The sequence below is a fragment of the Oncorhynchus kisutch genome, linkage group LG17, assembly GCF_002021735.2.
Source record: "Oncorhynchus kisutch isolate 150728-3 linkage group LG17, Okis_V2, whole genome shotgun sequence".
In the NCBI taxonomy this organism is placed as follows: domain Eukaryota; kingdom Metazoa; phylum Chordata; class Actinopteri; order Salmoniformes; family Salmonidae; genus Oncorhynchus; species Oncorhynchus kisutch.
In genome coordinates, this window is record NC_034190.2 from 14,130,057 (window position 1) to 14,146,919 (window position 16,863).

At 44.7% G+C, this 16,863-nt stretch overlaps 1 pseudogene; it reads left to right on the forward strand.

The window, feature by feature from the left end:
* Positions 1-16,863, forward strand: part of LOC109908451 (syndetin-like) — a 349,878-nt pseudogene that overhangs the window by 47,644 nt on the left and 285,371 nt on the right.

Here is a 16,863-nt window from a genome sequence, read left to right on the forward strand (position 1 = left end):
TGTAAGTCCTCACAAGGTTTTCACACACTGTTGCTGGTATTTTGGCCCATTCCTCCATGCATATCTCCTCTAGGGCAGTGATATTTTGGGGCTGTTGCTGGGCAACACTGACTTTCAACTCTCTCCAAAGATTTTCTATGGGGTTGAGATCTGGAGACTGGCTAGGCCACTCCAGGACCTTGAAATGCTTCTTACGAAGCCACTCCTTCGTTGCCCGGGCGGTGTGTTTGGGATCATTGTCATGCTGAATGACCCAGCCACGTTTCATCTTCGATGCCCTTGCTGATGGTAGGCTTTGTTACTTTGGTCCCAGCTATCTGCAGGTCATTCACTAGGTCCCCCCGTGTGGTTCTGGGATTTTTGCTCACCGTTCTTGTGATCATTTTGACCCCACGGGGTGAGATCTTGCGTGGAGCCCCAGATCGAGGGAGATTATCAGTGGTCTTGTATGTCTTCCATTTCCTAATAATTGCTCCCACAGTTGATTTCTTCAAACCAAGCTGCTTACCTATTGCAGATTCAGTCTTCCCAGCCTGGTGTAGGTCTACAATTTTGTTTCTGGTGTCCTTTGACAGCTCTTTGGTCTTGGCCATAGTGGAGTTTGGAGTGTGACTGTTTGAGGTTGTGGACAGGTGTCTTTTACATTGATAACAAATTCAAACAGGTGCCACTAATACAGGTAACGAGTGGAGGACAGAGGAGCCTCTTAAAGAAGAAGTTACAGGTCTGTGAGAGCCAGATATCTTGTTTGTTTGTAGGTGACCAAATACTTATTTTCCACCATAATTTGCAAATAAATTCATTAAAAATCCTACAATGTGATTATCTGGATTTCTTTGTTCTCATTTTGTCTGTCATAGTTGAAGTGTACCTATGATGAAAATTATAGGCCTCTCTCATCTTTTTAAGTGGGAGAACTTGCACAATTGGTGGCTGACTAAATACTTTTTTGCCCCACTGTATACATGGTGGACTCTTTTATACATAGCACATAGCTAGGCCTATATACAGCTTGTTAACTGACTACCCGAGTGCCGGGTTTTGTTCAAGTGATAAACTGACTTATGATATGTTGGGTGCATAGACGTGTGTGTGTGTGTGTGTGTGTGTGTGTGTGTGTGTGTGTGTGTGTGCGCGCGTGCATCTCTAACTTTTCCTCATTGAAGTATCTAAGTCAGAGCTTGAAAGTGGGGTGGGGGAGGAGGACTGTCAAGTGAAAGTGTTGGCTCAGGAGATTATTATTTTATTTTATTTGGGGGGGTCAAGGTGAGGAGGGGGATTATTTAAGATGCTCTTTGGTGCTTTTGGAAGATTGGCAGGGACTCTGCTGTTCTAGCTTCAGGGTGAAGCTGGTTCTGCCATTGGGGTGCAAGGAGAGAGAAGAGCTTGGACTGGACTGAGAGGGAGTTGCAAAGAGACCAGAGGTAGGCGGAATTGAGTGCTCGGGTTGGGGTGTTGGGTTTGAGCGCCACCTGAAGGTAGGGATGGCCAGGTCCTTACAATACACAAACATCTGGTCCCAAAGTGATTATGGATTGATCCAGGACCATCAGGATGGATTGATCCAGGACCATCAGGATGGATTGATCCAGGGCCATCAGGATCGATTGATCCAGGGCCATCAGGATGGATTGATCCAGGGCCATCAGGATGGATTGATCCAGGGCCATCAGGATGGATTGATCCAGGGCCATCAGGATGGATTGATCCAGGGCCATCAGGATGGATTGATCCAGGACCATCAGGATGGATTGATCCAGGGCCATCAGGATGGATTGATCCAGGGCCATCAGGATGGATTGATCCAGGGCCATCAGGATGGATTGATCCAGGACCATCAGGATGGATTGATCCAGGACCATCAGGATGGATTGATCCAGGACCATCAGGATGGGTTGATCCAGGACTATAAAGAGGAAGGGGCCTGCAGTATGGATTCATCCAGGACTATCAAGAGGAGGAAGTGGCCGGCAGTATGGATTCAGGAAGAGTAGCCAGCCAGTAGTGTGCTTTGAGCCTCAGGACAGTAAGTGTTATAGACCAGGGCTCCTCCTGGGCTCCAGTTCTGTCTGCTTCCCAAATGACACCCTATTCCTTACACAGTGCACTACTTTTGGGGATAGGGTGTTATTATACTATCCACTATATAGGGGATAGGATGTTATTTGGGACGAAGACAGTCTTTAAATAGCCACCATGTTTACTTAGCTGCTTGATGTACATCACCACTGTCTGTCTCCCCTTAACGACCTATACAAATCTAATAACGACCTATACAAATCTAATAACGACCTATACAAATCTAATAACGACCTATACAAATCTAATAACGACCTATACAAATCTAACAACGACCTATACAAATCTAATTTGATGCAATGCTGGTAAAGTAGTCTGGCTGTATTGTATGAAATCACTACTTGGGGCTGATGTTGGGCCGCTTAGGTATAGAACTTAAGCTCAGTGTAAACTATTATGGCAAATAATTTTCTTGCTCGTTAGAGGCCTGATCGTGATTTGATTAGATTTTGTGTATGGCTGCTTTTGATTTGATTGTACTGGTGACACAGTACTGCTGCAACTTTAGAGCTGTTGTGTGTAGGCCTATCTCCCAAACTGAGTTAATTTCCTTATCAATATTTTTCAAGTATTTTTTTATTTATTTTTCAGCAACACACTTTATACTTCTTCCTGCCATCGCCTCCACACTAACAGTTGCATCCTGGTAGGCTTAGTGTAGCTGTCCACTGAGGTGATGTCTCCGCTGCCCAAGAGTCCTCTTCCTCACTCCCTGTTGCTCTGGCAGGCTTATGAACCTGACAATGTTGCCTCTCAAACCTTCAAAGAATAGGATTATTCCATGATAGAAAATAAAAAAAATCAGTAAGTAGCTAAAATGGGGAGACGGTCAAGTAGGAGAAACAGTGGACTTGGGGATTGAACCCCAATCTCCTGCAGGACGTTGTTTAGGCTAAGTGACACGTACCGGCAGGATGTTGTTTAGGCTAAATGACACGTACCGGCAGGACGTTGTTTAGGCTAAGTGACACGTACCGGCAGGACGTTGTTTAGGCTAAGTGACACGTACCGGCAGGACGTTGTTTAGGCTAAGTGACACGTACCGGCAGGACGTTGTTTAGGCTAAATGACACGTACCGGCAGGACGTTGTTTAGGCTAAGTGACATGTACCGGCAGGACGTTGTTTAGGCTAAGTGACACGTACCGACAGGACGGTGTTTAGGCTAAGTGACACGTACCGGCAGGACGTTGTTTAGGCTAAGTGACATGTACCGACAGGACGTTGTTTAGGCTAAGTGACATGCACCGGCAGGACGTTGTTTAGGCTAAATGACACGTACCGGCAGGACGTTGTTTAGGCTAAGTGACACGTACCGGCAGGACGTTGTTTAGGCTAAGTGACACGTACCGACAGGACGTTGTTTAGGCTAAGTGACACATACCGACAGGACGGTGTTTAGGCTAAGTGACACGTACCGATGGGTGTTACCACAACACCACCACGGTTCTACACAAAATGTTCCTTTACACCTCAATTAGTTGACATAGAAACTTCTCAGTCAGCGTATATGATTGAGATAAATATTAGGAAGCTGCACTGGTATAGGCTAACTTATCGCCCACTGTTTCTCTCCAGGTCGAGGATTGGTTGATTTTGAATTTGATATGATTGTGCCGGTTAGCTTTTTAAACCCCTAACTGCAGCTGGTGGAGAACATTTACACTAGGCAGTGTCCAAAAACGCTGTCACTAGGCAGTGTCCAAAAACGCTGACACTAGGCAGTGTCCAAAAACGCTGTCACTAGGCAGTGTCCAAAAACGCTGTCACTAGGCAGTGTCCAAAAACGCTGTCACTAGGCAGTGTCCAAAAACGCTGTCACTAGGCAGTGTCCAAAAACGCTGTCACTAGGCAGTGTCCAAAAACGCTGTCACTAGGCAGTGTCCAAAAACGCTGACACTAGGCAGTGTCCAAAAACGCTGACACTAGGCAGTGTCCAAAAACGCTGACACTAGGCAGTGTCTAAACACCGCACTACTGTTTTATGCCCTATCCCATAGAGCTCTGGTCAAAAGTAGTGCACTCTATAGAGAATAGGGGTCCATTTCCGACTGCTACTGAGCAGTTTTGGCTGATTGACACCTCTATCTTTTGGCTCTCAGCTAAAATGCATGAGGCGTGCGGCCGGATAATTGGGCTATTAACTCTGCTCTGCATACCAGTCAATTACATGTGAATTATACCTTGCTATTTGGCTCTGTCAGATCACAGGTGATTGGAGGGCTAATCTCTGGTCATGTGGGCGGCTGCAGGTGGTTGGGTCTTTTCCACATATCTGCTTTTTCCTGGTTTGGATGTTTTTTTTGTAGACCGATAGATTTATTGTGTTTGAGTGAGGAGGAGAATTGTCTCTGTACCAGGGATGAGCATTCTTTCTGGATCCCCAGTGGGATTGGTTTTGTGCTGTGAGTGAAGTTGCTGCTGCTGAGCACAGATAACATACATTTTACACACAAACTGAATCATCATAATCAGAAACTGTTTTTGCTCTCTGTTACCTCTTAGAGGTAATCTATAGGTAATCTATAACCCCCTTGGAGGTAATCTATAGGTAATCTATAACCCCCTTAGAGGTAATCTATAACCCCCTTAGAGGTCTAATCTAATCAGTTCCATCGAACTGGCTCTGGAACCTCATGTTCCTAGCTGTGTGTGTGTGTGTGTGTATGTGTGTGTGTGTGTGTGTGTGTCTGTATATATTTGTGTGTGTGTGTGTGTGTATTTACACAACACACACTCACGCACACACTATATACACTATATACACCCATACACACACATGCGCACATGTGCATACTGATGCCACACACACAGTCACACTTTCAAACTCACCACATACACTGCTGCTACTGCCCCACATACACTGCTGCTACTGCCCCACATACACTGCTGCTACTGCCCCACATACACTGCTGCTACTGCCCCACATACACTGCTGCTACTGCCCCACATACACTGCCGCTACTGCCCCACATACACTGCTGCTACTGCCCCACATACACTGCTGCTACTGCCCCACATACACTGCTGCTACTGCCCCACATACACTGCTGCTACTGCCCCACATACACTGCTGCTACTGCCCCACATACACTGCTGCTACTGCCCCACATACACTGCTGCTACTGCCCCACATACACTGCGGCTACTGCCCCACATACACTGCTGCTACTGCCCCACATACACTGCTGCTACTGCCCCACATACACTGCTGCTACTGCCCCACATACACTGCCGCTACTGCCCCACATACACTGCTGCTACTGCCCTACATACACTGCTGCTACTGCCCCACATACACTGCTGCTACTGCCCCACATACACTGCTGCTACTGTCCCACATACACTGCTGCTACTGCCCCACATACACTGCTACTACTGCCCCACATACACTGCTGCTACTGCCCCACATACACTGCTGCTACTGCCCCACATACACTGCCGCTACTGCCCCACATACACTGCTGTTACTGCCCCACATACACTGCTGCTACTGCCCCACATACACTGCTGCTACTGCCCCACATACACTGCTGCTACTGCCCCACATACACTGCTGCTACTGCCCCACATACACTGCTGCTACTGCCCCACATACACTGCCGCTACTGCCCCACATACACTGCCGCTACTGCCCCACATACACTGCTGCTACTGCCCCACATACACTGCCGCTACTGCCCCACATACACTGCTGCTACTGCCCCACATACACTGCCGCTACTGCCCCACATACACTGCTGCTACTGCCCCACATACACTGCTGCTACTGCCCCACATACACTGCTGCTACTGCCCCACATACACTGCCGCTACTGCCCCACATACACTGCTGCTACTGCCCCACATACACTGCTGCTACTGCCCCACATACACTGCTGCTACTGCCCCACATACACTGATGCTACTGCCCCACATACACTGCTGCTACTGCCCCACATACACTGCTGCTACTGCCCCACATACACTGCTGCTACTGCCCCACATACACTGCTGCTACTGCTCCACAAGCAGTGGCTGCTTCACTAAAGGTTTTGCGATTCTGCTGCCCGCCTTAGAGGTAATTTGTGGTTGAGTACGGTACCCTGCGTCACCACTTCAATTGCTCCAGGCCAGCGCAAGGGGGAATTAGAGGACTTATTATGCTTTTGGGTCCTACCGTGTCTCTAACTGACAATGAGTGGGTGACATAAACCGAAATAGAAACTGATAATTGTGCACGACTTCAGTATTACTTAAACTGTTGTTACACTAAGGTAAAAAAAAAAAAAAGGGTCTTACTGTAGTACTGTAGGCCACTCCCGACCGGTCACGTTGTACAGCGCCTGAGTGGCGCAATGGTCTAAGACACTGCATAGCAGTACAAGCTATGTTGCTACAGATGCTGGTTCAATGCCTGTGACTGGAACACCCATGAGATGATTGTATGTTTTTGGTTTCTCTCCCTCTAAAAACAGAAATAAATAATTCACAATAACAGACTGGCTTTATTTACAAATTGGTAACAATGTCTCACCCCATGTTCAAGAATGGCCTTCACCTCATGTAGCCTAACCCAAAGGCCTATATGTTTTGGTAATGTTACGATCAACTAGGAGTGGTGGTGGGTGGAATCAGGCGCAGAGAGCAGGGTTCAGTCTTTCCTTCAAATTTATTCCCCAGTGCAACAAAACAGTCACGCCAACACACAGGGCGTATAATAGGTTGCCGGTCCAAACAACAGGACAAAATAGTCCGGAGAATAAATGTACGAATAACTCACACCATCAAACACAGAGTGACACAAACAAGCCCGCACAAATACCCAGCGGGCCTAGTGCCCTTAAATACCATACAAACAAACCCTAATACAAAACAGGTGTACCCAATTACCCAATAACCAAAAACAAACGGAAAGGAAATCGATGGCAGCTAATAGGCCGGCGACGACGACCGCCGAGCACCGCCCGAACAGGAAGAGGCACCGTCTTCGGCAAGGTTCGTGACAGGTAAGGTTTGTGTCACAACTAAAGTGGACAAATAACTTCTTAAAATTAATCACATTAATCAGATTTACAATGTAGAAGATCATTTTCACGATAAAAGCATTACATGCATAATCACATTTGCAGATTTCATAATGGTGTTTTCCGCTAATGGAGCATTCACACTTATAGCCTACTACCATGTGTGCATTGCTGCACTTATAGCCTACTACCATGTGTTCATTGCTGCACTTATAGCCTACTACCATGTGTGCATTGCTGCACTTATAGCCTACTACCATGTGTGCATTGCTGCGCTTATAGCCTACTACCATGTGTGCATTGCTGCGCTTATAGCCTACTACCATGTGTGCATTGCTGCATGATTAATGTGAAGAAATAGCCTAATATTTTATCAACATTTTAAGCTAAACCTTCTGGTCTGTTGCGTCAGCCTCATTGCGTAAAAAAAGTATTTTTTATGCTAGAGGTTGTGTTAATTTGGGATCTATTGCATCCCACAACTGTCCCAGACTATGTTTGGAATATTTATTTCTCGCACAGAATTGAATAGGTTCACTTTTGTAATATGGGGGAATAGTAGATTGACATAGGCTAGTGCCTTTGCTGTTCGTTAAGCCTACTCATCTTTTTGGCTGAGGAAAAGTAAATGTGGACAGTTCTTCCAATATCTTCAATATGCACCTCGGAATTGGATAAGGACGTGTGCAGTTGCGTCCCCGCAGTGTCTGTCTTCACTTGTAGCCTGTGAGAAACACCTGATGACGTGTGAGAGCTGTGTGAGGGGTGCTTCGGAGCACGACGGCCACTGGCCGCAAAAGGCATGGATTTTTTTAAGGGTGCATTACGGCCACACAAGGGGTATGCCGCCGCAAAAAAACCAAAGCAGAGCAAAAAACCAAAGCAGAGCACATGCTTTTCAAGCAACTTTTTTCAAATCATCATTAGAGTCGCATCATACAGCCTTACAATGTATTAAAATCAAAACATATAACCCAACGTTTGTTTAACAACTAAAGTTACACGAATAACTCTAAATTAAGCATTTAGGAATACCTATTTCTTTGTTAAATGCTCAACACAGAATAGCCACGTGAGCACTCCCTCAAATAGTTGGGAGAATGTATCCTTTCTATCTTATTCAGCTTTGTTCAATTGTATTCTTCATACTATAAAATAATGCCACGGAATTCTAAGCAAATCTTGTCTGCTAAATGAACTAGTGTAGCCCACAGCCATATGGTATAACCAGATCAGGACCTAACATAAGGAAAACTCAGAGTATGCTATTCTGTTCTTCTGAAATAGACTACATTTTCTTCATGTCATGTTTCTTTAAAGCTGTCTAAAATAAATGGATTTATTGTGAAGGTGTAGGCTATATTAGATGGATTTATTACACTTTTTAAATGTAGATGTTCCCTAACTGTGTTTGTTAATTAACTGTCAACTTACCATGAGACTGACAGTTATAGGCTTGACAATCACTGGCTGACGAAATTTCGTGACAGCCACAGCCCTACATGAGCGCAACAGCTGGACGACTGTGTGATCACGCTCTCCGTAGCCGATGTGAGCAAGACCTTTAAAAAGATCAACATTCACAAGGCCTCGGGGCCAGATGGATTACCAGGACGTGTACACAGTGCATGCGCGGACCAACTGGCAAGTGTCTTCACTGACATTTTTCAACCTCTCCCTGACTGAGTCTGTAATACATGTTTCAAGCAGATCACCATAGTCCCTGTGCCCAAGAAGCGAAGGTAACCTGCCGAAAGCCCTGATCAACGACGAGATAGCCTATTGGGACGAGGTCAGAGACCTGGCAGTGTGGTGCCAGGACAACAACCGCTCCCCCTTATCTAGCCAACTTGTTAGCTAGCTACGCTAATATTAGATATAAAGTTAGCTTGCCTGCCTCGATAGGTAACGTTAGCTAACCTGCCTCAGTTTATCAAATGATAACTACCTACATAAACATTATAACATTATCTAACGTCGTTAGCTAAGTTACATCAGAGGTCAATATATTCCAGTATCTCGGATTATACTCACCATCACCGGTCGTTGCACACCAAGCTGGCGTTATTGGTGCAGACTTGTGGACCGACAAACTCAAGCACCTATTCCGCATACTAGCTAGGGTCCTTCAGTAGGGCATGCATACCATAGAACTTTGGCTGTGGAGGCATTGTCAATCCATATAGTGATCATTTGAACGTGTTGGGGGTGATGAAACAACGGAGCCCCATTCAATGAAGGGCAGCGGAGGGGCGATTTGCACGTGGAGCTTGGCAAAATGGGGCATGATTTATTGACATAATTGTAATTCAAACCCAACCTTCATTTACTTGTGACGCACTGAGGTTCCAAACTCCGCTTTAGATAAGACTGACTTTGTGACCAAAATGATCCGATTTACACTTTGTAGTCAATTTCAGACACTAAAATAAATGTTTCAGACTCATATACCACATATGCTGTTTTCAAAGGGATTAGTTGTATTTTAGAGGCAGTCGCTCTAAAGACTGATAGTATAGTTACAGGCATCAAAGCCAGCTATTCTTTCTCCATGCTCTACCATAGTACGATAAGTGTGTTTCTCACTTGGGATGGCGTTTACAAGCATCTGACTGGGTTTCTTTTTCTTGTCCTCCTCTCTGTAGGTTTCCAAAAAGGTTGCCGATCTTATCCTGGAAAAACAGCCGTCCTACGTCAAGGTATGCTTTCTGTATTTTTCCTTCCTCTCTTCCTCCTTTCTTTCCATTGTATGTTTTAAGTTTCACCCATTTTTCTTGTAAGTATATATCACATTCTGTAATTTCCCTATGACTCGTCTCATGCAGATAAATGTAGGCTTATTTAGGTTTGCCGTTTCTTTCAGAACACTGACTGCACACATTATCATAGTATGGTGATTTATATTCGCTGATTGATATCTACTGTCAATCAGTCATAACAAAGGAGGTAATGTGGAATTTATCAGCGTTACCATGGCAATGGAATATATCCTACGACCGACTGCGTTCGCTCTATAAGTAAAACGTCTGTTCAGTACCAGCCGCTATCTCAATCTATATAAATCTTATCAGGGCCGATTGTCTGTCGTGACTGGCAGATGTGAGAGTGAGCCTGTATCCACCTCGATAAAGAAATCACTTCCTGAGTGTTTGGATCAAAGCCACAGCAAAGGAGCGGAGGGAGAGGAAAGTAGAGTAAGAGGAGAGAGAAAACAGAGACGGAGAAGAGTATGAGGCTATCCATCCCAGGCTCCTGCTCATCTCTGATCCTTCATAGGAGCTCTTTGAGACATGTCTAAGCTATTCACTGTCGGACAGGAGACATATTTGATCAGGCCCATGGGGATTTAGACCCCTCAGGCCGTGCACCACAGATGAATGGTTTAGTTAGTATGTGGATATGTATGAGCACTGACAGGAGACTGTGGTCACATCCCAATTGACACCCTATTCCCATGTACTTTTGACCAGAGCCCTTCAAATGGATGGATAGCCCACATAGTTAGGTTAGCAGTCAGTTGGGGTCGTTTCCAGTTAAATTATGAATTGAATCGAAAATGTGTTTCATGAATAACAAAATCACCTGTTAGTTTTCTGTGTGAACGTTTGAAGTCATGACTTGAATTGCACGTCACATCCTGAACTGATTAAGTTGACACGGAATGGACCCCAGCCCTGGTAGCAGCTGCACTCCTCCCTAGTCTCCACATGAGGTGGCAGTGGCCATTTTGGGCCTGCTAGGGGTTCCCTACCGAGTAACCTTTGTTGAACCCGCCTCTACCCAGCTGTGATTGGCCCATTGATCCCAGCGGGCATTGTGACCCGTTGGGGGGTGACAGCACGCTTGCGTGACTATAGGTTGACTCACACGGATCTCCTGTGTCGTGTCCCTAAAGAAATGTCACCACAGTTTGTTTCTAATCTCCTTCTCTGTCTTGTCTCTTTTATCCATCCTATTCCTATTTCCTTATATAGTGAACTACTATTGTCCAGACTCCTATGAGCCCTAGCTAAAAGTAGACCAATAAAAAGAGAATAGGCTGCCGTTTGGGACGCATATAATTGTCTCATCGAAGGAACATTGAAATCCTAGATTCCCTCTATTGTATAGGCTTCTTTTTATGCTACATATAGCCTAGCTATGCTATAATGTTATTATATTATACACTGAGTATACAAAATATTAAGGACACCTGCTCTTTCCATGACAGACTGACCAGGTGAATCCAGGTGAAAGCTATGATCCCTTATGGATGTCACTTGTTAAATCCACTTCAATCAGTATAGATGAAGGGGAGGAGACGGGTTAAAGAAAGATTTTTAAGCCTTGAGACAATTGAGACATGGTTTGTGTATGTGTGCCATTCAGAGCATGAATGGGCAAGACAATGAAAGTGCCTTTGCACGGGTAATGGTAGTAGGTGCCAGGCTGTAAAGGGTTAAGTGAAACCTTCAGTTGAAACATCTGCTTTGGATCATTAGGTATGCAGGTTGTGATGGCATTTAGGTGTGAAAGGACATCTCTTGTACTAATGGCTTTTTGACAGTTGAAGGGTGCCATCTTGAGATGGGGGAAGGGTGCATTAAGCTTGGATGGATGTCACTGATCATGATGTCTTACACGCCAGCGGGAGGGGAAAATATTTTTGGTATAAATACAAATGTTCACATTAATTTATTGAACATTCAAAATATTAATATCTCAAAACGACCCTTTTTGAATGGGTTCATTTTAAGATATTGCTTGGAACAATATACTCTACAAGTACATTACATTTCCAGAGTGGGTTCTCTGCTCATTCTGAAGGTATGATACATTTTATGAGCACCATCAACACAATAAATTGAAAAATGTATTCAAAGGTAACTCCCTCTGCTGGTGTCTTGCTGAATGTCAATCCCAAAGGAGGGCTGAGAATGGTAAATAGCTAGAATATAAATTTCTTTGTATAAAATGGGTAATTAAAGGTACCAGAGAGCCCACTCTGGAAGGGTATATTGTTACAAACAATATGTATAAAAATAAGCTACATCCAAAAGGATAGTTTTGTTGAAAAAATTAATGTGAAAATGTGTATTTCAGAATCTAGACATACTCCATATTTGAGAGAACACATTTAGGATTATATTGACAGCAAGAGGAATATACAAGTCTAACAAAGGCCTAAAAATGCTTTGTGATACAATTATAAAAAGCATGTTAAACATCCTTCCCCCCAATTTTTATTTTATTTATTTATTTTACCTTTATTTAACCAGGTAGGCAAGTTGAGAACAAGTTCTCATTTACAATTGCGACCTGTCCAAGATAAAGCAAAGCAGTTCGACAGATAAAACGACACAGAGTTACACATGGAGTAAAAACAAACATACAGTCAATAATGCAGTATAAACAAGTCTATATACAATGTGAGCAAATGAGGTGAGAAGGGAGGTAAAGGCAAAAAAAGGCCATGATGGCAAAGTAAATACAATATAGCAAGTAAAATACTGGAATGGTAGTTTTGCAATGGAAGAATGTGCAAAGTAGAAATAAAAAAATAATGGGGTGCAAAGGAGCAAAATAAATAAATAAATAAAAATTAAATACAGTTGGGAAAGAGGTAGTTGTTTGGGCTAAATTTTAGGTGGGCTATGTACAGGTGCAGTAATCTGTGAGCTGCTCTGACAGTTGGTGCTTAAAGCTAGTGAGGGAGATAAGTGTTTCCAGTTTCAGAGATTTTTGTAGTTCGTTCCAGTCATTGGCAGCAGAGAACTGGAAGGAGAGGCGGCCAAAGAAAGAATTGGTCTTGGGGGTGACTAGAGAGATATACCTGCTGGAGCGTGTGCTACAGGTGGGAGATGCTATGGTGACCAGCGAGCTGAGATAAGGGGGGACTTTACCTAGCAGGGTCTTGTAGATGACATGGAGCCAGTGGGTTTGGCGACGAGTATGAAGCGAGGGCCAGCCAACGAGAGCGTACAGGTCGCAATGGTGGGTAGTATATGGGGCTTTGGTGATAAAACGGATTGCACTGTGATAGACTGCATCCAATTTGTTGAGTAGGGTATTGGAGGCTATTTTGTAAATGACATCGCCAAAGTCGAGGATTGGTAGGATGGTCAGTTTTACAAGGGTATGTTTGGCAGCATGAGTGAAGGATGCTTTGTTGCGAAATAGGAAGCCAATTCTAGATTTAACTTTGGATTGGAGATGTTTGATATGGGTCTGGAAGGAGAGTTTACAGTCTAACCAGACACCTAAGTATTTGTAGTTGTCCACGTATTCTAAGTCAGAGCCGTCCAGAGTAGTGATGTTGGACAGGCGGGTAGGTGCAGGTAGCGATCGGTTGAAGAGCATGCATTTAGTTTTACTTGTATTTAAGAGCAATTGGAGGCCACGGAAGGAGAGTTGTATGGCATTGAAGCTTGCCTGGAGGGTTGTTAACACAGTGTCCAAAGAAGGGCCGGAAGTATACAGAATGGTGTCGTCTGCGTAGAGGTGGATCAGGGACTCACCAGCAGCAAGAGCGACCTCATTGATGTATACAGAGAAGAGAGTCGGTCCAAGAATTGAACCCTGTGGCACCCCCATAGAGACTGCCAGAGGTCCGGACAGCAGACCCTCCGACTTGACACACTGAACTCTATCAGAGAAGTAGTTGGTGAACCAGGCGAGGCAATCATTTGAGAAACCAAGGCTGTCGAGTCTGCCGATGAGGATATGGTGATTGACAGAGTCGAAAGCCTTGGCCAGATCAATGAATACGGCTGCACAGTAATGTTTCTTATCGATGGCGGTTAAGATATCGTTTAGGACCTTGAGCGTGGCTGAGGCGCACCCATGACCAGCTCTGAAACCAGATTGCATAGCAGAGAAGGTATGGTGAGATTCGAAATGGTCGGTAATCTGTTTGTTGACTTGGCTTTCGAAGACCTTAGAAAGGCACGGTAGGATAGATATAGGTCTGTAGCAGTTTGGGTCAAGAGTGTCCCCCCCTTTGAAGAGGGGGATGACCGCAGCTGCTTTCCAATCTTTGGGAATCTCAGACGACACGAAAGAGAGGTTGAACAGGCTAGTAATAGGGGTGGCAACAATTTCGGCAGATAATTTTAGAAAGAAAGGGTCCAGATTGTCTAGCCCGGCTGATTTGTAGGGGTCCAGATTTTGCAGCTCTTTCAGAACATCAGCTGAATGGATTTGGGAGAAGGAGAAATGGGGAAGGCTTGGGCGAGTTGCTGTTGGGGGTGCAGTGCTGTTGTCCGGGGTAGGAGTAGCCAGGTGGAAAGCATGGCCAGCCGTAGAAAAATGCTTATTGAAATTCTCAATTATGGTGGATTTATCAGTGGTGACAGTGTTTCCTATCTTCAGTGCAGTGGGCAGCTGGGAGGAGGTGTTCTTATTCTCCATGGACTTTACAGTGTCCCAGAACTTTTTTGAGTTAGTGTTGCAGGAAGCAAATTTCTGCTTGAAAAAGCTAGCCTTGGCTTTTCTAACTGCCTGTGTATAATGATTTCTAGCTTCCCTGAACAGCTGCATATCACGGGGGCTGTTCGATGCTAATGCAGAACGCCATAGGATGTTTTTGTGTTGGTTAAGGGCAGTCAGGTCTGGGGAGAACCAAGGGCTATATCTGTTCCTGGTTCTAAATTTCTTGAATGGGGCATGTTTATTTAAGATGGTTAGGAAGGCATTTTAAAAAAATATCCAGGCATCCTCTACTGACGGGATGAGATCAATATCCTTCCAGGATACCCCGGCCAGGTCGATTAGAAAGGCCTGCTCGCAGAAGTGTTTCAGGGAGCGTTTTACAGTGATGAGTGGAGGTCGTTTGACCGCTGACCCATTACGGATGCAGGCAATGAGGCAGTGATCGCTGAGATCTTGGTTGAAGACAGCAGAGGTGTATTTAGAGGGGAAGTTGGTTAGGATGATATCTATGAGGGTGCCCGTGTTTAAGGTTTTGGGGAGGTACCTGGTAGGTTCATTGATTATTTGTGTGAGATTGAGGGCATCAAGTTTAGATTGTAGGATGGCTGGGGTGTTAAGCATGTTCCAGTTTAGGTCGCCTAGCAGCACGAACTCTGAAGATAGATGGGGGGCAATCAGTTCACATATGGTGTCCAGAGCACAGCTGGGGGCAGAGGGTGGTCTATAGCAGGCGGCAACGGTGAGAGACTTGTTTTTAGAGAGGTGGATTTTTAAAAGTGAAGTTCCTGTGTGAGAATTGCCAGAACAATCTGAGATACCAAAAATATTTTCCGCTGCATGGAATCACCCTTATAGGGTATTGTCGGTGTGCATAACCAGTGAGCGCTCAGAGTCTGTGATTTTCTGAGGAACAGCCTGTTAATGGTCAATTGATTAGGGCTTAATGGTAGTATTGATCGAGCTGATGTGGAATGTAAATGTTTCATTCAATGTTTTGAGCTTCAGCAGAAAGCCCTGTGTGTAGGTAAATGCAGGTCAGGAGGTAAATGTGGGCCATTACACTTACTGTCCTCTCCTCCTTCACCCACACCTGCCCCCTCCATTCTGCCCTACATTATGCCTATACAGTGGAAGCTACAGTACTCTTTAGCAGCTACCTCAATCATGGAGGATAGAATATCATGGGATATAATCGGATTGGGCAGAAGCAAATCAACTTTAGCAATCACCTTTGTTGCATGGTTTCACTCCAACCCACTATTGTATTTAGTATTCAACCCCACCAGCATGTTCCCCTTATTTTACCTCTCAATCCTAACACAAAGCGCTATAAATAAATCACTTTGCATCACATACTCGTGTTTGTTAGCTTCCCAGACCAATCAAGCCACCCAGAGATGCTCTACGGTGCATTTCCTCTCTGAGCCTCTCAGTGTGTGTCTGGTTCAGATCAATACCGTGCGGTTCTATCAGCGCTCCTTTAAATCAACAGCCCTGGCACTACGAGCTCAGGGAAATTAGATGGATGTGACAACATATCTTTCTCTTGCTGCATTCACTGCTTTAATTAAATAACGTCTTTGTTGAACTGAAATTGGTACTAGGGCTGTTGAGGTGACCATATTACCGCCACACTGGCGGTCACGAGTCATGAAGGCAGTCAAATTCCACATGACCATTTAGTCACGGTAATTAGGCTTCTCCAAGCTCTGATGCTGCTGCTGGTCGTTAGTAACAAACTTGCTAACTGCCTGGTACTCAGCACTCTATTGTCCCTCTAATCACTCTGACATCAATGCAAATATCTTTGAAAATCTAATCAAACACTTCATGAGAGCCCATGAGCTCATGTTGCGCAACATTTCTATAGGCTATGCAATTGTGGGAGAAAACAGAGTGATGGCCTCTACTAAAAAGAAGAGGATCCCATCAGCTTACTATAGGCTAGGCCTACTATATTTATTTCTCAACTGTGCTAAGCAAATATTTACAACAGGAGTATGGCCTACCTGGCAGGCATGAAAATAAACCATGGGGAAAACCATCCATTTGCTATTTAAGTGCATAGATAACATGTATTTTCTCCCGCTGCCCCTGTTTCCAGACAGGTGCATGATAATGGTCCATTCTAAATCAAAACAAATGTCACACATACTGTATATTATTCAGTATATGTAAATATGATATCAAATCAAGAATAGTCTGATGGGTGACAATATTAGCCTATCATGAATGATGCCCAGCATAAGAAGCAATGCCTTTTTTTGCGAATTTTTGGTACCGCTTGCCGTGCGGTAGTAGAGAGAACAGTCTGTGACTAGGGTGGCTGGAGTCTGACCATTTTTAGGGCCTTCCTCTGACACCGCCAG